At 42.1% G+C, this 23393-nt stretch overlaps 1 protein-coding gene and 1 pseudogene across 2 annotated transcripts in view; both read right to left on the bottom strand.

Moving 5' to 3' along the window:
- Nucleotides 1-23393, bottom strand: part of LOC126455609 (uncharacterized) — a 758971-nt gene that overhangs the window by 640647 nt on the left and 94931 nt on the right. The window lies entirely within an intron of this gene.
- On the bottom strand, nucleotides 17382-17499 carry LOC126458844 (5S ribosomal RNA; annotated as a pseudogene).

The following is a 23393-nucleotide window of genomic DNA, read 5'->3' as shown; positions in this document are numbered from 1 at the left end:
AGACGCGAAATTTAACCGACAGGAACAAGATGCTGTGATATGCAAATTATTAGCTTTTCAGAATATTCACACAAGGCTGGCGCCGGTAGTGATACCTACAACGTGCTGACATGAGGAAAGTTTCCAACCGATTTCTCATACACAAACAGCAGTGGACCGGCGTTGCCTGGTGAAACGTTGTTGAGATGCTTCGTGTAAGGAGGAGAAATGCGTACCATCACGTTTGCGACTTTGATAAAAGTCGGATTGTAGCCTATCGCGATTGCGGTTTATCGTATCGCGACATTGCTACTCGCGTTGGTCGAGATCCTTTGACTGTTAGCAGAATATGGAATCGGTGGGTTCAGGAGGGTAATACGGAACGCCGGGCTGGACCCCTACGGCCTCGTATCACTAGCAGTCGAGATGACGGGCATCTTATCCGCATGGCTGTAACGGATCGTGCAGCAGCGTCTCGATCCCCAAGTCAACAGATGGGGACGTTTGCAAGACAACAACCATCTGCACGAACAGTTCGACGACGTTTGCAGCAGCATGGACCATCAGCTCGGAGACCATGACTGCGGTTACCCTTGACGCTGCATCACAGACAGGAGCGCCTGCGATGGTGTACTCAACGACGAACCTGGGTGCACGAATGGCAAAATGTCATTTTTTCGAATGAATCCAGGTTCTGTTTACAGAATCATGATGATCGCATCCGTGTTTGGCGACATCGCGGTGAACGCACATTAGAAGCGTGTATTCGTCATCGCCATACTGGCGTATCACCCGGCGTGATGCTATGGGGTGCCATTGATTACACATCTCGGTCACCTCTTGTTCGCATTAACGGCGCTTTGAACAGTGGACGTTACATTTCAGATGTGTTACGACCCGTGGCGCTACCCTTCATTCGATCCCTGCGAAACCCTACTTTTAAGCAGGATAGTGCATGACCGCATGTTGCAGGTCCTCGACGGGCCTTTCTGGATACAGAAAATGTTCGACTGCTGCCCTGCCCAGCACATTCTCCAGATCTCTCTCCAATTGAAAAGTCTGGTCAATGGTGGCCGAGCAACTGGCTCGTCACAATGGTATCGTGTTGCAGCTGCACGGGCAGGTGTTCCTGTACACGCCATAGAAGCTTTGTTTGACACAATGCCCAAGCGTATGCAGGCCGTTATTACGGCCAGAGGTGGTTGTTCTGGGTACTGATTTGTCAGAATCTATGCACCCAAATTGAGTGAAAATTTAATCACATGTCAATTCTAGTATAATATATTTGTCCAATGAATACCCGTTTATCATCTGAATTTTTCCTTGGTTTAACAATTGTAATGGCCAGTAGTGTATTACGAGAGGGTGGTTCGACAGAGCTCCAAGGTTTGTAGTGTTCGAGGAGGACATCCACGACAAGATGCAGCTTGCTGATATGCTCATTCGTGAGGACCGACACGTAACGACCCGGTAGTGCTCTTGATTATTCATAAGTGTGTCCACGATGAATTCCGCGCTGTCTTACATTCGGACACAAATCTGTCAGAAAAAAAAGACATTTGTTCTGAGTTGGTGCAAAGGTTTGAAGCTGAGGGGGAAGCTTTCTTGTCGCGGATTGTGACACTCGATGAAACCTTTGTTCACTGTTTTGAGCCCGGAACAAAACGAAAGTCGATGAAACGGCGTCATCTTCACTCTTCACAGAAGGAAAAATTCAAAGGAACTGCTTTTGCCGGTAAAGACATGATCACTGTGCTTTGAGACTGTGAGGGTGTCATACTCATTGATGCGGTGCTAAGAGGCTGCACCATCGGTTCTGAAGCATATGCAAACACGTTAACCAAACAGAAAAAGCACTTCCAGCGACTTCGGTGCCATAACAGCCCTGACTATGGTGACGCTCGGGCTTATACAAGTTTGAGGACTTCGGAGGACATCACTAAACAGGACTGCTTAATTTTTATCCCATCCAGTGACCTACCCCCTCAGTGAGTACGTATCGTTATGTTCAATAAATAATTATTCAATAAAAAAGAGTGGAGCATTCATATATATATATATATATATATATATATATATATATATATATATATATATATGTGTGTGTGTGTGTGTGTGTGTGTGTGTGTGTGTGTGTATTAAACAGTTTGGAAGAAAGCTGCAATTTGTCTTAATATTTAACCTGCATTCAGAGAACGCCCAACAAGTGCATTGTTACACAAACACTTTGGCAGTTGGGACGACAGTACAAGAAAACAAGACACGAGGACGGTATGTCTTCTCTAAATGTTGATTAATTACTAAAGTAAATTTAGAGAAGTCTTAGAAAAATGTTATGCAAATGAATGATAAGCTACAAGCTCGCCGTTACCCATAAATGCAAGTTGCTAAGACTAAAAGAATTCACAAATAGCGCGGTTTTCGATCACAGGGACCTAACAGTGGCGCTACTCTGTACCCTGTTTTTTTATTTCAGCGAGCACATGTCTCCCCTCATGGTGGAGATGGAATAACAAAGAATACAACCACTTTGCTTACGTTAGGTGAAACTGTAAGTATGCCATCTGAACGGTAGACTACAGCATCTAATTTTCTTTCCAGACATCACTGTTTCTGTTGTGGAGCACATTCGCCAGTGAATGCACTGCATCAGTTAGTTTTCCTCTTGAACCCTCCACAGCTTCAGAAACAACAGCTTCTTTAAAAGACATCTGATCCCAACATTTTGCCCTGTCACTCCTACATTACAACAGCGTGATTTTTCCCTCAACTAAGTACTAGTTTGCGACTTCCTTCACACCCCCTCACGCTTCACTAAGCGAGAACAAGTCGACGAGTAGGAAGCCACAGCAACAGCACCTTCTCAGACTCGCAGAGCTACAGCGCGAAGGCGAGGGGCCATTACAGCACTGACGTAACAGCGGCGCCTTCATGTCTAAGGTATGCCATCCTCAAAAACGGATTCTTACTGGCGCCATTTCTGATCTCTAGCGTATTTTATTTGTTTTCATTTGTTATCTCTTCTTATTGCCTCGTGCACCCGTGGTCTTGGGATACCGTCTTTGCTTATTAATCAAACAGGCCACCGCTTAAATTCTGATTAATAATCAGCATTGGCGGCCGAAGACATCCTGCATAAGAAGTCACCCTCATTCTACCAAAGGCCTTGTCAAACAGAGCGGAGGAGTGGACAGAGGTTCAGGGCACTCTCCTGTCCTTAGGCTGGGAAACTGCTCCTAAAGGCGGAAGAATCAGCAATGATCAACGGCATGAAGATGCACAAGCCAATGGAAACCATTGTTTTAGAGACACATAATTTCTATCCACAGGACATGTGGCCTGTAATTGAAAAAGTGTAATGATGATCTCTCCATTGGCAAAATATTCCGAAATAGTCCCCCATTCAGATCTCCGTGAGGAGACTGATAAGAGGGAGATAGCTATGAGAAAAAGATTGAATAACCAACGAAAGGATAACGTTGTATGAGTCGGGGCGGGGAACGTCAGTAGCCTGAATGTGGTAGGGAAGCTAGAAAATCTGAAAATGGAACGCAAACGCTCAATCTAGATACAGTAGGAGTCAGTGAAGTTAAATGGAAAGAAGACTAGGATTTCTCGTCAGATGAGTATAGGGTAATATCAAAAGCAGCAGAAAATGGTACAACTGGAGTAGGATTCGTTATGAATAAGAGGCATGTCAGTTCAGTGATAGGGTTGCTCTTACCAGAATCGACAGCAAACAAGAACCGACAACGATAGTTCAGGTATACATGCCGACGTAGCCAGCTAAAGATGAAGAGGCAGAGAAAGTATATGAGGATATTGAATGAGTGATACAGTACGTAAAGGGAGATGAAAATCTAAGTCATCAGGAACTGGAATGCAATTGTAGGGGAAGGAGTACAAGAATAGGTTACAGGAGAATATGGGTTAGGGACAAGCAATGAGAGAGGAGAAAGACTAATTGAATTCTGCAATATATTTCCAAAAAAAAAGAAAAAGGTTCAAATGGCTCTGAGCACAATGGGACTTAAGTTCTATGGTCATCAGTCCCCTAGAACTTAGAACTACTTAAACCTAACTAACCAAAGGACATCACAGAACACCCAGTCATCACGAGGCAGAGCGAATACTCTGTTCAAGAATCACAAGAGGAGGAACTATACTTGGAAAAGGCCGGGTATTACGGGAAGATTTCAGGTAGATTACATCACGGTCAGGCAGAGATTCCGAAATCATATTCTGTACTGTAAGGAGTACCCAGGAGCAGATATGGACCCAGATCACTATATAGTAGTAATGAAGAGTAGGGTGAAGTTTAAGAGATTAGTCAGGAAGAATCAATAGGCAAACAAGTGGGATTCGGAAGTACTAAGGAATGACGAGTTATCCTTGAAATTCTCTAGGGCTACTGATAGATCAATAAGGAATAGCTCAGTAGCTAGCACAGGTGAAGATGAACGGATATCTCTAAAACAGGCAATCACACAAGTTGCAAAGAAAAACATTTGTACAAAGAAGTTAACAGCGAAGATACCCTGGGTAACATAAGAAATACTTCAGCTATGCGATGAAAGAAGTACGTACAAAAATGTTCAGGGAAATTCAGGAATATAGAAATACAAGTCGCTGAAGAATAAAATAATTAGGAAGTGCATGGAAGCTAAGACGCAATGGCTGCATGAAAAATGTGAAGAATTCAAAAAGAAATGACGGTCCTGAAGACTGACTTAGCATATAGTAAAGCCAAGAGAACCTACGGTGGAATTAAAAGCAATGGCGGTAACATTAAGAGCGTAACGGGATTTCCACTGCCAAATGCCGTGGAGAGCCCGGATAGGTGGAAAGAGTACAATGAATATGAGGTGAGAAGATGTTTCTCATGTGATAGGAAAAGAAACAGGAGTCGATTTAGAAGAGATAGGGGATACAGTATTAGAATCAGAATATAACAGAACTTTGGACACTTAAGACCAAATAAGGCAGAACTTATACATAACGTTACATCAGAATTTCTAAAATCATTGAGGGAAGTGGGAGCAAGACGACTATTCAAAATGGTGTGTGGAATGTATGAGTCTGTCGTCATACCATCTGACATTCGGAAAAATATAATCCACACCATTTTGAAGACTGTAAGAGCCGACAACTGCGAGAAATTTCGCACATTCAACTTAAGGGCTCATGAATTCAAATTGCTGATAGGAATAACATACAGAGTAATGGAGAAGAAAATTGAGGATGTGTTAGATGAAGAGCAGTTTGGCTTTAGGAAAGATAAAGGCACGAGGGAGCCGATACAGACGTTGCGGTTGATATTGGAAGCAAGAGAAAAGAAAAATCAGCACACATTCATAGGATTTGTCGACCAGGAAAACCCGTTCGACAATGTAAAATGTTGCAAGATGTCCAAAATTCTTAGAAAAAAGGGGTAAGCAATAGGGAGAAGAGGTAATATACGATATGTACAGGCGCCAAGAGGGAATAGTAGGACCGAAGCGCTCTGATTAGAAAGGGTGTAAGACAAGGATGTAGTCTTTCGCCTCTACTGTTCAAGCTGTACATCGTAGAAGCAATGATAGAAATAAAAGAAAGGTTCAGGAGTGGAATTAAAATTCAAAGTGAAAAGATATCGTCGATATGATTCAATGACGACGTTGCTATCGTGAGTGAATGTGAAGAAGAATTACATGATCTGTTCAATGAAACGGACATTCTAATAAGTAGAGAATATGGACTGAGAGTAAATCGAAGGAAGACGAAAGTAATGAGAAGCAGCAGAAATGAGATCAGCAAGAAGCTTAACGAGTATTGATAGTCACGAAGTAGATTAAGTTAAGGACTTCTGCTACCTAGACAACAAAATAACCAGTGATGGACGGAGCAATGAGGGCATCAAAAGCAGACTAGGACTGGCTAAAAGGGCAGACCAAACTACTATCGAACAAAGGCCTTCATTTGAAGAAGAAATTTCTGAAAAAAGTTAATGAAGAGAGCTGTGATTTTTAAATCATAGATTTGGATAGTCAAAAACTTCAATAGAATGATTTACCTGTTTTTTGTTTACTGTATTATCGGAATGCTGTCTTGTTCTAAGCTCTGTAATGCCCCTTCTACGCATTGTTTGGGTCTCCTGTAATACCTCAGTATTTGACAGCCACTGTCCTGTTTAACAAAATCTGTTTTTCGATTTACTTAAAGTCAAAGAAACTTATTGCCGTGCTGCGTCTATTACACATGCCCAGAACAACTAATAGAATTGACGACTTAGTGTGGACGTCTCTCCGAATGCATCGAACAACATTAAAATTGTTACAAATCGCCTCTTTATCAACTAAAATTTACACCGTGGCAGGGTGTTTCTTTACAGTCGTTTTCGAACCAAATGACTAAAAAATTTATGTACGAATTTTTAGTAATAAAATGGATTACAAAACTTTTATCTAAAGTAAAGTTTTTAAGAAAATACTTTTCAAGCGCAGCAATAGTCATATGACGTTTATGTTTCATCCTGAAAATTTTCTTCGACTCGTCGACGCTTCAGTGATTCTTTGAAGATATCATTATCGCATACCCCCATTTAAAACATTCAAAGTTTTGAAAGTCACGGAAAAATATTAAATTTTGATAGCTACATTGAGCGACACTGAGTTTAAACCAAAAAAAGGTTCAAATGGCTGTAAGCACTGTGGAACTTAACATCAGAGGTCATCAGTCCACTAGACTTAGAACTACTAACTAAGGTAAGGACATCACACACATCCATGCCCGAGGCATGATTCGAACCTGCGACCGTAGCAGCAGCGCGGTTCCGGACTGAAGTGCCTAGAACCGCTCGGCCACAGCGGCCGGCACTGATTTTACAATCTCTTCCCATATTCTGTAGCTGTCTTTCTTTCCTCCAGTTTCCACAAAATCGTCACGTTTATAGTCCAGCCCCTCTCCAAACGTTATGCTAAAGAGAATTTCATCTGAGCATTTCCGACGCATCCTACTCTGAAACGGCAAGCGGTGCAGGGTAAGGCAGCAGACCCGGGACAGGTGGTACACAAAATATAAATGATTCAAGGTTGTTGGGAAGCTGAGCGAGTCTTCTTTCTTAAGTTCCAAACAAAAAAGGTTTTCAGAAAACAAGTTTTTACTTTTCGTGCGCCTGCCAGAGAATTGGACGGCCAAAGAAACTACTGAATTGGCCAATGATAGAATTCGTCCTAAGACTTGCGAATCTTTGATTTGAGGAAAACATCTTAACAGAGATACACGATACGTAACATGTATCGTGTATCTCTGTTAAGATGTTACGTTCAACAGTTGCTCTTTAGCCTGGAAACACCTCCTCTATCTCACTAGCATACCGCTGTCCATTATTAACCATTCTCTCTTCGCACGCAGAGAAACACACAAATCTATGTGGTCATTCTTCCGCGCTGGAAAAGTCTTCGCCGGCCTGAGTGGCCGAGCGGTTCTAGGCGCTACAGTCAGGAGCCGCACGACCGCTACGGTCGCAGGTTCGAATCCTGCCTCGGGCATGGATGTGTGTGATGTCCTTAGGCTAGTTAGGTTTATTTAGTTGTAAGTCTAGGGGACTGATGACCTCAGATGTTTAGTCCCCTAATGCTTAGAGACATTTTTGAGTTGTTCGTCCTACCCAACCTGGGCTACAGCGTCTCGTTCAATTTTGTTTTACACTAGTAACAAAATGTACTGGTACTGCATCATAGTTTGCCACATTCCCCGATGAAGATGCCATGTATATGGGAACCTAACGTAACAGTTTATACCTCAAATACATTTTTAATAATTGGGACAGTATCATTAGGTTTGTGGCACCTTGTTACCACACATTCGCAGTCGTCTTGCAGGTAGCTCATTTGCGAACGAATGATTACCTTAACGTGTTTGCTTCAGTTTTGGTATACTGTTACCCACTCCAGGCACCCTTGTCCAATGTTACTATCTCCGTTGGGTATAATGCGGCATTTCTAATTGTTGACATATGATGTCCTAATTCGGCCCTCCTCAAATGGTTCAAATGGCTCTGAGCACTATGGGACTTAACGTCTGAGTTCATCAGTCCCCTAGAACTTAGAACTACTTAACCTAACTAACCTAAGGACATCAGACACATCCATGCCCGAGGCAGGATTCGAACCTGCGACCGTAGCGGTCGGGCGGTTCCAGACTGTAGCGCCTAGAACCGCTCGGCCACCCCGGCCGGCCGGCCCTCCTCCATAGGTTCATTTGCATAGACTGTCTCTGCAGTATATCGTTATATCTGTAGTAGTTAGTATACGTCTACTGTGCTCTTCTTCGTCTATACCTTATTTTGTGTGGTCTCCCTCCGAAACTGGTAGCTCTGGGACTCCATTACAGCTACTACAAGAGAAAGACTCGAAATCTTGCACATCCGTTCGATCACAAGACTTTTCTCCTTAATCTTTCCAATCTGCTCAAAGGTCTTCCAATTATTCTGCATCACTTGAACAAGGAAGGGGAAAGGCACAATGCAAATAAGTCAGCCACTAGCTTTCTTTTGAGACAAAATCAATTCCATCGTCGCTGGAGAGCGTCAGATAAGAACGGCTGCAGCGCGAGTAGAGAGGCCGATCCAGTTCAGACCAAGTAAACTCGCATAAACGAAGCTCAGAAGGTCTCCCTCTGGGAGCGAGGCGAGAGAGAGGAATGGAGGGTCGAGGGAAGGAGTATTTCAATCAGTATAAACTGATGCTGAGAACTCTTTCAGTGAGAGCAGACATCGTTTTAATGATAATTTTCGCACAGAGACGTTATTGAATTATCGAGCTTTATCATTTTCTAATTTCGGAATAATTTTGAAGTGTCACTGAGCAATTTTGTAGGCCTGAGTCATTCTATGAAATAACGATCTACATCTCTCAAAACTGTTAGTAGGCTGCTGGGACAATGTTTGCAGTTGAGTACGATTGTTACATATATTTGGACAAAAATCGACGTTACTTGGTCCCACCAAGACAGCATGGCACACTGCGCAGAAAGGCATCGTTTATAAGTTGATACTGCTATAATATCTGACAGTTGCACATTTGCACTTAGTATCTCTGCAGTTGATAGCTCATAAGAATTGATCACAGCGATGCAGTTCTCCACGCGCATGACCCCTTCGGTGATAGATTTTGGCAGCTAAAGAACTCTTTCACATGTTTCTGCAGGTTTCACGACAAGCCTACCAGGATTCTCTGCCTTTAGGATTGTCGTTGGATACGATAATTTCTAGATACCCCAAAAAATAAAAATCTGGAGGATAAAAACAACGGAAATGCATCCTATAAAAATGGTCGAGTCTGTTAATCAGTCACAACAGACATTCAGCAGTGCATACTGAACAACTTCACCTATCGTGAAATATGCTGGAATCCATCACATATTAACCACATGAATCTTTTTATTCCACTTTTCCTAATTATGGAATGATTTGTCAGCTGTGTCAGTACAATGTTTAACAAGAGTAGTGTTCTTTCGATAGTAACTAAGAAACAAAGCAAAACTGAAGCAATCACGTTACAGTAATCATTCGTTCGGAAATGAGCTACCTGGAAGATAACTGCGAATGTGTGGTAACAAGGTGCCACCTGAGATTTATTTCTCATTTCGGAATAATGTAATTATTCTAAACATTGTTCAAATATTTAAATATGTATCCAAAAGTACGCAATTGCGTTGTTCTTTTGTATCTTTTTCATTGTTAAATTTTGCCAAAGGTTATCGAATGACGTCAAAACATTATTTACGTCACACTGATGTTCACATTTTTTTCTTTATTTTGAGGAAACTGAGCTGAAGCAGAAATAATAGTAAATGTATACCCCACTATTGCAAAAATTCGCCTTTGTTTCTATTTATGAATTCAGCTAGAGATTTTCAAAGCCATTTTGAAGCGTCTTCAGCCATAACTTGCTTGTTATGTTTGTAAGGAAGAACTTGAGCATCCCACCATGCAAATTGATAGATTTATATGAGGTACGCGCCTCCTGTCTGCGGTTGCTTTGTGTTTAACTATTAGGACTTGCACAAATCGGGAATGAAAACGACTCCACAAATATATGAAGAATATAGTCTGCGACAAGAGGTCATGGCATTTGCAATACATAGAGAAATTTTTATTCTTGTTTCAGATTTAGACAATCCTATATCACTGATATTAGTGCCTAACGATACCAAATACACTCCTGGAAATTGAAATAAGAACACCGTGAATTCATTGTCCCAGGAAGGGGAAACTTTATTGACACATTCCTGGGGTCAGATACATCACATGATCACACTGACAGAACCACAGGCACATAGACACAGGCAACAGAGCATGCACAATGTCGGCACTAGTACGGCAAACTGGCTGACACTGACGGCGGCGGTGCACAAATGCTGCGCAGCTAGCGCCATTCGACGGCCAACACCGCGGTTCCTGGTGTGTCCGCTGTGCCGTGCGTGTGATCATTGCTTGTACAGCCCTCTCGCAGTGTCCGGAGCAAGTATGGTGGGTCTGACACACCGGTGTCAATGTGTTCTTTTTTCCATTTCCAGGAGTGTATTCACTAACTTATTAGTGTCGTCCGAATTAGCAGATCGCCGGCGTCAGAAGAAGCGAATGGTATTGGGGGGCGGGGATATTAGCTGTCATGGAAATTAACAAGTATGCATTACCTCCGCTGCATGCAGAAATCGCAATTACAATAGAGAAATCTACATACTACGTGCAATCAATAATGAACACATCAAATTTCAGCAACATTTATTATATCAATCACATAGACGTTACCTTGGGCTTGCTACGGCGGAATAAGGAAACGTAATGGATACGAGTATGATGATTGGCTATACTCTGGGACACTTATAGGTATTTGTAAGTTGTCTTAAATTAATGAACGGTGTTTGATATGGATTCTGAAGATTCAAAACACTGCTTAGAGCGAAATTCTGTTGATGTGTGCTGTAGCAACAAACAAAATAACGTAGAGGACAGTTTAACAAGGTTATTTTTAGATTTATCTTTCTGGAAAGAGTGCTTCTTAAGCAAAAAACAATTTAACTTTTCTTTTATTTCCCAGACATGTTTCGCTGAAGTTTCAACATCATCAGTGGCTTTTATTATCTTTCTGTAAAGCAGGAAAATGCTGCTACTTGTCTACATACAAATTCTAGTCTTTAAGGCAGTATTTACAAATGTGAAAAACAAAGTTTTGCACTCTTTGTTATCACATTCTGTGGTTCCCTGGATATTTATGTTTTTTGTTACAGTTGTTTTCTTTCATAGTTTGTCATCTTCACGAACTTCTACGACTGGGAAAGTTATGGTTATGCCTGATATTAAGTAAATCTGTTTGGAAGAGTGTGTGTGTGTGTGTGTGTGTGTGTGTGTGTGTGTGAGAGAGAGAGAGAGAGAGAGAGAGAGAGAGAGAGAGAGAGAGAGAAAGAGAGAGTGAGAGAGAGAGAGAGAGAGAGTGTGAGAGTGTGAGAGTGTGGGAGTGTGAGAGAGTGAGAGAGTGAGAGTGAGAGAGAGGAGGAGGCGGTGGGATTTTGAGTGTTTATGAGTTGTTTTATCTGATAGTTCTTTGAAGGCAGGGTACAAAGTTCCTCTCCAAAGAACTGTGTGTTCATTTATTGTTTTTCTGCAACTATGGCTTTTGGATCTGAGAGCTATTCTTCAATTATCAGTTTCTGTTGGGGCTATTGCTGTATTTGAGAATTTTCAAGTCAGTGTTGATGTTTGTTGGTTTGTGTTTCATGTCCATAAGGCGTTTAGCAAATGTAGAATGGCAGCTGTAACTTTTTAATGCTCTTCTGTGTTGTATGTATCTGATATTAAAGTTTCTCGTTGTCTGTCCTATACGATTTGATTTGCTGTCGTAGCATGCCAGTTGGTAAATTCCAAATGTTTTGAGTTGGTCTGTGCTTGGTTGCCCTTAATTTTCTCTGTAGGCTATTTTAGCCCTTGTTTTTTGAGTATGTTGCCTATTCTATGGGATGTGTAAGTGACGGTGCACTATTTGCTTGTTGTTACGGATGTTTCTTGTCCGTGTGTGCATGTGTCTTTGTTCTGTGTGTCTGTGTTCTATATGTTTATGTTCTACGTGTCTGTGTTTGCTGTTATGAGTGTTTCTTGTTAATAGCGTCTTGTGTGTGTGCTCTGAATCTCTGTGTTTGTAAGTGGGTGACAGGTTGTTTGCTTTTATGTGCTGGGTGTCCTCTTTATTTTTGTATTAATTTTGTGGTTCAGTTTCTCTATAATATTTGTGTCATATCCAACTTCTATAGCCATTTGTTTGATTATCTGTGATTTATTTTTGTAATTTCTTCGCTGAGTGCAATTTTGTTCAGTCTGTGCTGCATAAATTTGAAACTGGCTCGTTTGTACGCAACTGGGTGATTAAAGTATTTGTGTATGGCAGTGCATGTGTTAGTGACTTACCTGTACATGAAGAACTGCAGTTGGTTGTCGTGGCTGTATACTGTGAAGTCGAGGAACTTCAATTTTTTTGCCATTTTCCGTTTCTTTAGTGAATTTTTTTGGGTGAACTGTGCTCATATCATTGTGGTTGTTGGATACGACCAGCTGTTTCATTTAGAAGGCATTTGATGTCATCTACATAGCCATATCAATATAGTATCCTGTATTGTTTGGGTCTTACTATCGTTTCAAATACTTTGTTTTCATATGTTTGAGGAAGCAGTCCACTGACTTATGACCCCATGGGACGGACATCCAGTTTGAGTACAACTGGTTGTCAAATGAGAAATAGTTTTGCTTCAGTCAAATTTGCGCGAAACTATGAGAGTTTCGAACTTTCATCAGTGTCACAACTTTCCCATTTTCCGTTCACAGAGACGTATAATTTCTGGCATTCAGCTGTTGTCAGCGCTTTTTTCACTCCGGAATTGGACACCGTCGCGGTACCTTACATAATTGCGATGGTAGAAACACAAACACAATTTGCGTGTTCATTCCTTGCTAAGAGAGCGCTGAACTGCGTCATCTATTCATATTTTTTGGAGCAGAAAGCTCGAATTTTCAATAGTTAGAACTGGAGAATGCGTAACTCTGGTAGTCGGTAGCTCTCAAATGTGCATTGTTTCGTTGCCTAACAGGCGAGGACGTGCCGCAGTGATACAAATATTCTAATTAATGAGGATTCCTCCAATGCGGTGAAGTATTCAACTTGTGGAGGCCAATTCGGTTTCCCGATAGGCTACTGTGAGCTGACTTTTCCAGAAATTCCTTAATTACTGGTGTGTAATGGCAATATGATTTCTGCTTAACTCATTCAGACTATAAGTGAAATGATCTGTCAGGTGTTCATACATCAAGAAGCGCCAAAATGGTGTTCAGTCGTGTAGTATTACCATGGGGAAGCACTTAAATGGGCGTTCTCGCAATACAGGTAAATGTATGACACTGGTTTTGTTGGTACTGCTGAGATACAACTATGTCTGTATATAACCTTGTTTCATGTGGTCTGATGCCATTCAGACATGGCTGAATTTTACTTGGATGGCGATATCTTAGTACCACAGCGTTTTTATATAAGCGATGAGTTAAGCTTATGCCATACTTGGTTGATCCTTCAAGCGTTAGGGAGAGATGGCTGTAAGTTACTGTCCTTACAATACATCCCCCCCCCCCACCCGCACCCCACCCGCAACCCATAACCCTACCACAACTTTAGTAATTACAAATCACTTTGACTTCTACCAGTCAGTGTACCGACATCGAAAAATACAGATTTGATAGTGATGTCGTTAGTTATTGAACTTTCTTTACACATCAAGTCTTCTCAAACTCACCCCAACATCCAAGAGTTTTGGAGTATATTTCGCCCACAACATGTGCTTTATAGAGAATTTTTTTTTAATTTGCTCCAAATATTCCTGAGTCAAGCTCCTCTATTATCCACTCTCCACCCACACCGCTGTGGGTGGTAGGGTGTTCTAAGATCCACAGAAGTTTCATCGTCATCGAATGAATGGTATAGGAAAGCACTGAAAACGAATTCCAAATTGCAGGACAATTCCGAAAGATGGCAACAAAAAAATGGTTCAAAATGGCTCTGAGCGCTATGGAACTTGATATCTGAGGTCATCAGTCCCCTAGAAGTTAGAAGTAGTTAAACCTAACTAACCTAAGGACATCACACATCCATGTCCGAGGCAGGATTCGAACCTGAGACCGTAGCGAACGCGCGGTTCCAGACTGAAGCGCCTAGAACCGCTCTACCACTGCGGCCGACTGGCAACAAAACAAAGATAAACATGCGTCAGCTTCCCATTTGGCGTTCTGCGACATAAACTACAATTATGACTGTTGACTATTTTGACACGATTACATTTATACGGGGCAGTCAAATGAAAACGATACATTGGAAAAAAGTAAATAACCTGTTTATTGTTTCAAAAGTAATCGTCGGGCTGTTACCACATTCGTTCCAGTGTGAGACAAGACGGTGTATGCTTTCATGGAGAAATGTTTGCCGTTGCCAACGGAACCTGGTTGTACCCAAGCGTGCACATCTTGGTCCGAAACAGATGTCTTTCTTCAGAGCTCAAAAATATAAAATCTCATTGGGGGGGGGGGGGGGGGGGAGTGGGGAGTGAGTTCCCAGTGAAACTTCTGCAGCGTTGTTTGAAACAACCTTGGCAAGATGTGGGCCAAGGGTGATTCGAGTACACTACTCAAGTTTTGCTGGGAAGCCGTTACATATCCTCACTACAGTCCCGATCCCTCCTCATGCGATGTCCATATTTTTCGAGCCTGAAGAAAGACATCCGTGGCTGTACATTTGCTTCGAACGAAGACGTACACGCCTCAGTACAATATTGTTTCCATTCGCAATAGCAAACGTTTTTCCATGAAGGCACCGGCAGCCTTGTCTCACAATGGAATAAATGTAGAAACAATTATGGTGATTACTTTTGAAATTATGAATGGTTTACTAAATGTTTTTCCATTTGTCTCGTTTGTATTTGACTGCTGCTTATATAAGTATTGTATTATCTTAATTTACGAGCCTTGGTGCTGGTTATACATTGGAGGAATCATTTTCTTTTAGCAGTGAACATTCTATGTAATACACAAAGCAATAAAACAGAAAAGTAAATAAGAAAATAAATTTACGCAACCGTCATAAACAACGTCGGTTTTTTCCAGCCAAGGTCCTTAATGCCTAGAGGGACTTTAATAAGAAGATAATGATGTTATCCGTCAAATTAAACGTTAATTTAAGGTTCAAGAAATTTATGGTAATGCTATAGAAAAAGAAATATAAACATAAACAAAGATATGCAACAATGTGTGCAAGAATTTTTACTATGACCCCAAGAATTTGTAGTGCGGACACACGTTTTGAGGCTGTGACAACGCTACAGTACCTCTACTGCGATAGCCATTGTATCTACTGCGTCGAAGGAGTTAGAAATCTTCTATGGTTGGTGAAACAATATATAAGAGACGAGGTTCAAATAAATAACAGATCCGTCTCTTGACGTCACTTTTGTCGTATTTATCTTGTTTATAAGCAAAAATTAACATGATACAGTAAATGGGTCCCTTCGCGCCCTCTCCGGCGAAATTGCCAGTTTTTTTAATGACTGTCACAGAGACGCATAGACTGGAGGCAGCAACGTTAGGAAGAAAGGGAAGAAAAGCAGGATTAGGCATCAACGGAGAATGGAAAATAAAAAAAGTCCAGATGTTAAAAACTGTACTTATTCATACATTGAAAGGTAATATTATTTCCTTCTGAATTTTATTAACTCTTTAAAGCTGAAACCAGCACAACTTTAATTTGGTTTTAAATTTTTGTTCAAGTGAGAATAAAAAGGACAGTATAACATAAGAGTGTTCAGCCTTCAATAAAAGTCACTAGAGTCATATGTCGCAAAAATCTGAGCCTGTTAATAATTCAACGCTCAATCCAAGCTGACAGTGTCGGTGATGCACTGAAGTTCGGTGACGTCACAGTTTTCCCATATTTCGCTGCGTTGTACGGTATCCATTCTCAAAGGCTAAGCAACTTTAGTTTCATCCGTGCAATATTAAAATAGCCGCAGCGTCACAAACCACCTCGTCGACATTGGCGTGCCTCTCACATAAGGCGACTTCAAATGCTTTTGCCAAAGGAACGGCATTAAACATTGGCCACCGCTCCTTTCCATCCTGTACTTTCAAGACGCAAATAAACAAAATGAAAGTGATCTCTGAGGAAGCACTACTATACTTTTTCGTTTCGTGTACTTTCACTGCTGTACCGAATCATAGTTGAACCCACACTCAGCATGGGCGTAGCCACCTTAACCTCATTGATCTACAGCGCCTGAGTCAGTAAGACATACTCATACTATTGCATGGAACCTTTAGTGTGGGCTCATACGAATGTCCACCATCAGAGATGCACTCAAGGGGAAGTCTCTGTGCGACGTCATACTCAACTCTGGCAGGCACAACTGCATGCCGCCTTGTCCCCAAGATGACATCAGGACCGAGTTAATTATCTGAGACGGTCTTTACTGCTGGATATGCCTCCCAGCTGGGCTATGGCCTCACTGCTGCTTCCAATCCCAGCGAAAGACCCCCGACTGAGTCCTCACCCCCCCCCCCCCCCGCCACCCCCCCCCCCCCGTATGCACGGACCGCCGTAGACAAAAGACTGTGAGGAAACTATGCGGTTTTTACTGCTGTCACCAGCTATCCCATCTCCGCTGGAAGGGAAGAATAAGCCCCTGATGTCATTACCAAGCCGCCTATTGACACTGAGGCATTGGCAGGGATGCCCGACTCCTTTACCCACCCATAGTTGAACTTACATCCAGATTGGACGTAGGCACCGTAAAGAAGTTGATCTACAGCGCCTTAGACTGCAAGCTTAGACTCAATTCACCGTTCATTACCACACCAACGTGGCTGTTGAAGCGGAGATAGACCCAGTGTTGCGACACTCCAGCCATATGGTAACAGGTTCGGGGATGGCGGCGGTATTATTTGTCTACAGTCACTTCGGCTGATGCTACGCCAGAGTTCGGGGCAAAGACGTCACAAGGATATGACCGTTGGTCCACTACAGGAAACAGATCTAGTGCTATCAACAGCTACCACATCGTTACTGAAATTTATGTATCCTGTATCGAGTGAAACTGTCATCTTACTTTCTGGAGTTACACTATTAGACTCTGTCCGAACAGGCTTTGGAAAGCCCAACGGTACCGACCGGCCGCCATGTCATCCTCGGGCCACAGGCGTCATTGGAAGCGGATATGGAGGGGCATATGGTCAGCACACTGCTATCCCAGCTGTATGTCGGTTTACGAGACTGGAGCCGCTACTTCTCAATCAATAGCTCCTCAGTTTGCCTCACAAGGTCTGAGTACACCCCGCTCGCCAACAGCGCTCAGAAGACCATATGGTTACCCATCCAAGTGCTAGCCCAGGCCGACAGCGCTTAACTTCGATGATCTGACGGGAACCGGTGTTACCACTGTGGCAAGGCCATTGGCTACATTCTTAGAGATCTGTGACATTTCGTGTTATCATTTAAGACAGTTTTGGCTTTACTTGTTGGCATTGATTTAAGCTCATATTATTTGTAATCCTAGCGTTTGCTCGCTACTGCGTTTTTGATTGTCAACGTAGGTCTGAGCTTGCTTTCCAGGCACTGTGTGGTCATTGGCAGTAAGATCATCTGCATCAACAATTCGCAAGCCACCTGACGGTGCGTGATGGATGATATTTCTGGTACGACTAACTGATTCCTCCTTGCTTGGCGTGGGGAGAATGACTGTCGGTAAGCCTATGTATTAGCTCTAATGGTGAGCTGGCTCGTTAGTCAACTGACGGCTCAAAAGGTACTGTGGGACAACGCAGCCATTTTTATTGTTATCTAGCTATCGTTGAGAACAGTGAAAAACATTAATTCCTATGTTATCCCTTTTAACACGAGAGAGCATTTTTCTTTTAAAAAGCGCTTTACGCGTTCTCAATCAATTTTAACTTCGAAATAGTTGCATTTTTCACAAATACTTACAAAAGATACACTGTACGCTTTCGGGTGTGTTTTGTGGCAGTTGCAAATTTCGCCAGCGCAACTCCACGAAACGTGGCGACCATGGCGCACTTCGCATTGAGTGCTGGTGCCTCTAGGGCAGCGCGCATCGCGGAGCTGACACTGGGCGTTCGTCCCCTCCGTTGTTCTCACTGGGTTCTAAAATATTTAGCAAAGTTAACCCATCATAGCCCGTTGGGAACGCCATACAGCGAGAGACTGCAACGTGTAACTGGAGTATACCAGGCGACTTGCTGTGGATAAAGTCAGTTCATGTAGGGTGTAACACGTAACACAAAGAAAACTTTATACGTGGACTCATTGCCGACTGCAATATTGTCAGTATGCTCCACCGAACCAGCGCTCACGACTTCCGGAAGAAAGCGTTTTCTGTTGCATAGCCACGAAGCAATTGATAAACCGGTTTCGTGAACAAAGCACCTACTGATTTGTATTTTCAAAACCTTAATTAACGGATGTGAAGGTACTAACAGCTACTGAATAATGCAACGATCAATTTGTCTGGCGGAGCTCTCCCTGTTTGAGTGGAAACACCCCACAGTTGCCATCACCCTTCTTTTAATCTTTTGTCGCAATGAATATCAGTTTCATCCTATTGGCTACTATTACTAATGTGATACAATATTATTTTCATCAGGTTTTTTTTTGTGAATAATTGACGCCACATTCATATGAATCGTATAATCGTATTTCCTCTGACATACTAATGGGAACATTTCTAACGAAATGATGCAAATACATTCTTCCACTAACGACATACTGTAAAGACTGTGAGTGAAAGCGCCTTTCGATGGGCTAACTAGAGAAAACGAAATGATAATGGCAGCACTAAGCCTGCAGCTTGATTTTGCATCCTGAAACACTGTTCTACTGAAAACCCAAAATGTTACATTGACTGCCGATCGCAAGATTGAATGCCACGAATAGAGGTGCGGCCACGTGACGTACAAAGGAAAGCATATCGGCGGAGAAGACATGAATTGAAAGTCATTCTAGCAACGAGACGGGCCGCAAGTTGTGATGTCCACTGACAAAGTGTATATTGTTACGGCCCTATACCTAGCGGTGAGTGACGAGCGTTTCGGAAACGGTGAAGCGTGTCGGCTTTTACGCGATACTGTCGTCAACGTCTATGGGAAGTGGTTTAAGCATGGTGAAGTGACGAGTAGATGAGAAGGTGTTGAACGTCACCTCCCATCTCAGAACGTGGAGGTCGAAGGCTTGCTCTTTCTGTACGACGATCTGTGTCCAGCGTCCTTGTAAATTACACATGCATAACCTGATGTGAAGTCACGATCATGAGATCCCAAGTATGGCTGTTTCGGCATCTTGAGTGAGATAGAGTATTTTACACTACTGGTCATTAAAATTGCTACACCAAGAAGAAATGCAGCTGATGAAGGGGTATTCATTGGACAAATATATTATACTGGAACTGACATGTCATTACATTTTCACGCAATTTGGGAGCATAGATCCTCAGAAATCAGTACCCAGAACAACCACCTCTGGCAGTAATAACGGCCTTGATACGCCTGGGCATTGAGTGTACAGGTACTGCTGCCCATGTACCTTCAACATGATACCACAGTTCATCACGAGTAGGGACTGGCGTATTGTGACGAGCCAGTTGCTCGGCCATCATTGACCAGACTTTTCAAATTGTGAGAGATCTGGAGAATGTGCTGGCCAGGGCAGCAGTCGAACATTTTCTGTATCCAGAAAAGCACGTACAGGACCTGCAACATGCGGTCCTGCATTATCCTGCTGAAATGTAGGGTTTCGCAGGGATCGAATGAAGGGTAGGGCCCCGGGACGTAATACATCTGAAATGTAACGCCCACTGTTCAAAGCGCCGTTAATGCGAACAAGAGGTGACCGAGACGTGTAAACAATGGCACCCCATACCACCACGCCGGGTGATACGCCAGGTTGGCGATGACGAATACACGCTTACAATGTGCGTTCACCGCGATGTCGCCAAACACGGATGCGACCATCATGATCATCCGAAAAAATGACGTTTTCCCATTCGTGCACCCAGGTTCGTCGTTGAGTACACCAAAGCAGGCGCCCCTGTCTGTGATGCAGCGTCAAGGATAACCACAGTCATGGCCTCCGAGCAGATGGTCCATGCTGCTGCAAACGTCGTCGAACTGTTCGTGCAGATGGTTGTTGTCTTGCAAACGTCCCCATCTGTTGACTCAGGGATCGAGACGTTGCTGCACGAACCGTTACAGCCATGCGGATAAGATGCCTGTCATCTCGACTGCTAGTGATACGAGGCCGTTGGGATCCAGCACGGCGTTCCCTATTACGCTCCTGAATCCACCGATTCCATATTCTGCTAACAGTCATTGGATCTCGAACAACGCGAGCAGCAATGTCGCGATACGACAAGCCGCAATCGCGATAGGCTACAATCAGATCTATATCAAAGTCGGAAACGTGATGGTACGCATTTCTCCTCCTTACACGAGGCCTCAGAACAACGTTTCACCAGGTAACGCCGGTCAACTGCTGTTTGTGTATGAGAAATCGGTTGGAAACTTTCCTCATGTCAGCACGTTGTAGGTGTCGCCACCGGCGCCAACCTTGTGTGAATGCTCTGAAAAGCTAATCATTTGCATATCCCAGCATCTTCTTCCTGTCGGTTAAATTTCACGTCTGTAGCACGTCATCTTCGTGGTGTAGCAAATTTAATGGCTAGTAGTGTCTCTATTGTTTCTTGCAGACAAAGTCTTTGTCATGGTGTTATCGTCTGCTTTTAAGAATTAGATTTGAGGTACCTTTTTGAGCTTCAGCGAGTTAATTCCATTCCTTCCCTCTTTCAGAATATGTTGCTAACTTTTTAGGACATCTGCCTTGTATTCTGTTTACATGTTGCTTCCATTTCTGCTCATATGTATATTTTTTGTGTCACTGCAAATATTTTAAGCTTATTTCCGATATTATTTGTTTCTTATTTCATCTTATAGTTTACATCCATTAATTGATCTGATGAACTTCACATCTGATTCGATTTAGTTCTTCCTTGTTTGCCGTCGAAGTCTCAGATACATAAAGCGGCACTGGAGCAGTCGCGTTCCTTTACTTGCCTTTTCGTGCAATGTTCTTTTCATTGTTCCAGAGATACTCTGAAATTTTGTTGTTTTATTTTTTATAACTTTATCATAAAAGAAACTTCGCACCCCATGTAGTAAAAATAATCTGTTTGCACGATGATTTTGTTTTTGTCACTATTTCTGAGTAACGGCCATTTACCTCGGAATGCCATTCCTCACCTTTTCATTTTATATAATTATCCTTATCTAACTTCACTCTTTTTTATGCCTTTTTTCTAATTATATCATTTGAATAGAAACTGAATAATACTGGAGAAAGGTAGCCTTGTTTAATTTCTTGGTTAATTATAATGCCACTATTATTTATTTTGCTCCTTTTTTTATTAGAGATTTAATTTCGTTGTATAAGTTTCTTTCTTTTCTTGCAATAATGACCATTTAATGTCAGTCGCCTGTCTGTTGGCAGTTTCCTTTGGCTAAAATGTTCTACATTTCTGTCTCTTGCTAATGAATCATGAAACAAATGGTCGAAGCATATCATCACGAGAATTACTAACTGTAGTCTTTGAAAAGAGTTAAAATCCGGCATAATATCTGGCACCAGTCCCAAGAACGTAATACCTCATGAGTCTGTGCTATGCATCATCAGCATACATGAAGTTTCCGTTCACTGCGAGATCCCATTCTGTACTTCTGTATCTTTCAAGCACTCTACTAGAAAATTGTCATCAAATTTTTTTTAATTTTCGCCAATCGGACAGTTTAATTTCTAACAGAGATTACATCCTTTGGTTGTATTCGCTTCTAACAGTGACTGTGCGCCCTTCATCAATATGGCCATTGTTATAATCGTTATTATGAGTCTAATGACTAGGAAGGTGCTGAATAATAGCTGTTCAAGTAAAGTTTCATCTCATTTTTCCAACTTTCATGAAATATAAATATGATTTTAGTCTTTACAAACGTAATGTTGATATGATTTTACCTTTGCTACATGTGAGTCAATTACCAGCATTAACTTTTCCAGTTACCAGAAATATTTAATTTCAGTTTCATTCTGCATAAATCACTTTGTCAGTGCCGTTCGTACTTCAGTAATTAATTGAGTTTCTGGTGCTTTCGAAACGAAGAATTGGCAAGACAACGGCAACTATCTTTAGAAATTAAAGACAGCACACTTTTTTCATGTTGTCGTAACATTCCTTTTAAAATAAACATCAAGAAATTATGAAAGTAGCAGCTATACGCGTCTCAGGCCGAATGTCTCGAAGGATTAAAACTTCTTTTCACGTAGCATAAATTTCGTTCGTTATTAGTAGCTATCTGAGCGACTACAATTGTTACAGTGATTGTTTATATATCTTTGTCAGAGCTAATTCATACCTTGTGCTGCCGGCAGATGTGCATAATTTCAGCTACATAACTACCAGCAAATGTTTTGTTTAGCCCTGAATTGTGTGCCCACTGCTGCAGAAAGACCATGCGTAATTACAGGGCATGGGTGGGAAAAAAGTGACGAGCTCAGGCAGCGACGGAAGCGCAGCCGCCAACTACGCCAACTATTCAAGGTTCTCAGAGCAGAAACCGTAAATTCTGCATAATGAAAATTGCAGAGACCGGGTTCTGTCTGGTCGAAATGCCGCAGGATTTTTACAACCCGGCTGCCTAGGCACGCAGACATCTCTCTGCGAAGCAAAGAACACAGGAATTTGAAAATGGTACGCTGCAGCGAAGTACAGCACTTGCAATCTGGAACAGTCGGTTTCAGTTCCCATCAAATCCTCTAGTGACCCCGTTTTGACATGACTTCTTAAGCTACTACTGGTCCAAGGTAATACAGCCGTACTTTTTATTTTGTACGATGACTTATTCCATTAAGGAAGGAGATTGGTAGGAAGGAGATGGATCTTCGTAAGAAGCTTGGATATAGGTCACCAAAACAAATACAATTTCGCTCGGACTGGAATCTGATGGCTGTGAGGAGCTGAAAAAAAGTGCATATATCCACATTGGAAATCAGAAAAATAGTGAGATAATAGATGATCAACTAGAAATTATTGCAAGTTTCAGCAAGTCGGAGGCACTCTTCTCTCTTCTATGCTTCGTATATTTGCTTTCCGCCAATCTGCGTTTTATTAAAATTCTTTGTTTTTCTACAGATATTTCATTATTTTTTATTTTCCGGTTATTGCGTTTATACGTTTCAAGGAGTTGTCTGAATACTTTAAAGACAAAATATTTCTGAAATTTCCTACTAGATTAC

This window comes from Schistocerca serialis, chromosome 2, assembly GCF_023864345.2.
Source record: "Schistocerca serialis cubense isolate TAMUIC-IGC-003099 chromosome 2, iqSchSeri2.2, whole genome shotgun sequence".
In the NCBI taxonomy this organism is placed as follows: Eukaryota; Metazoa; Arthropoda; class Insecta; order Orthoptera; family Acrididae; genus Schistocerca; species Schistocerca serialis.
Note: the sequence above shows the minus strand (reverse complement) of the source record. Positions and strands in the feature narration are given on the sequence as shown.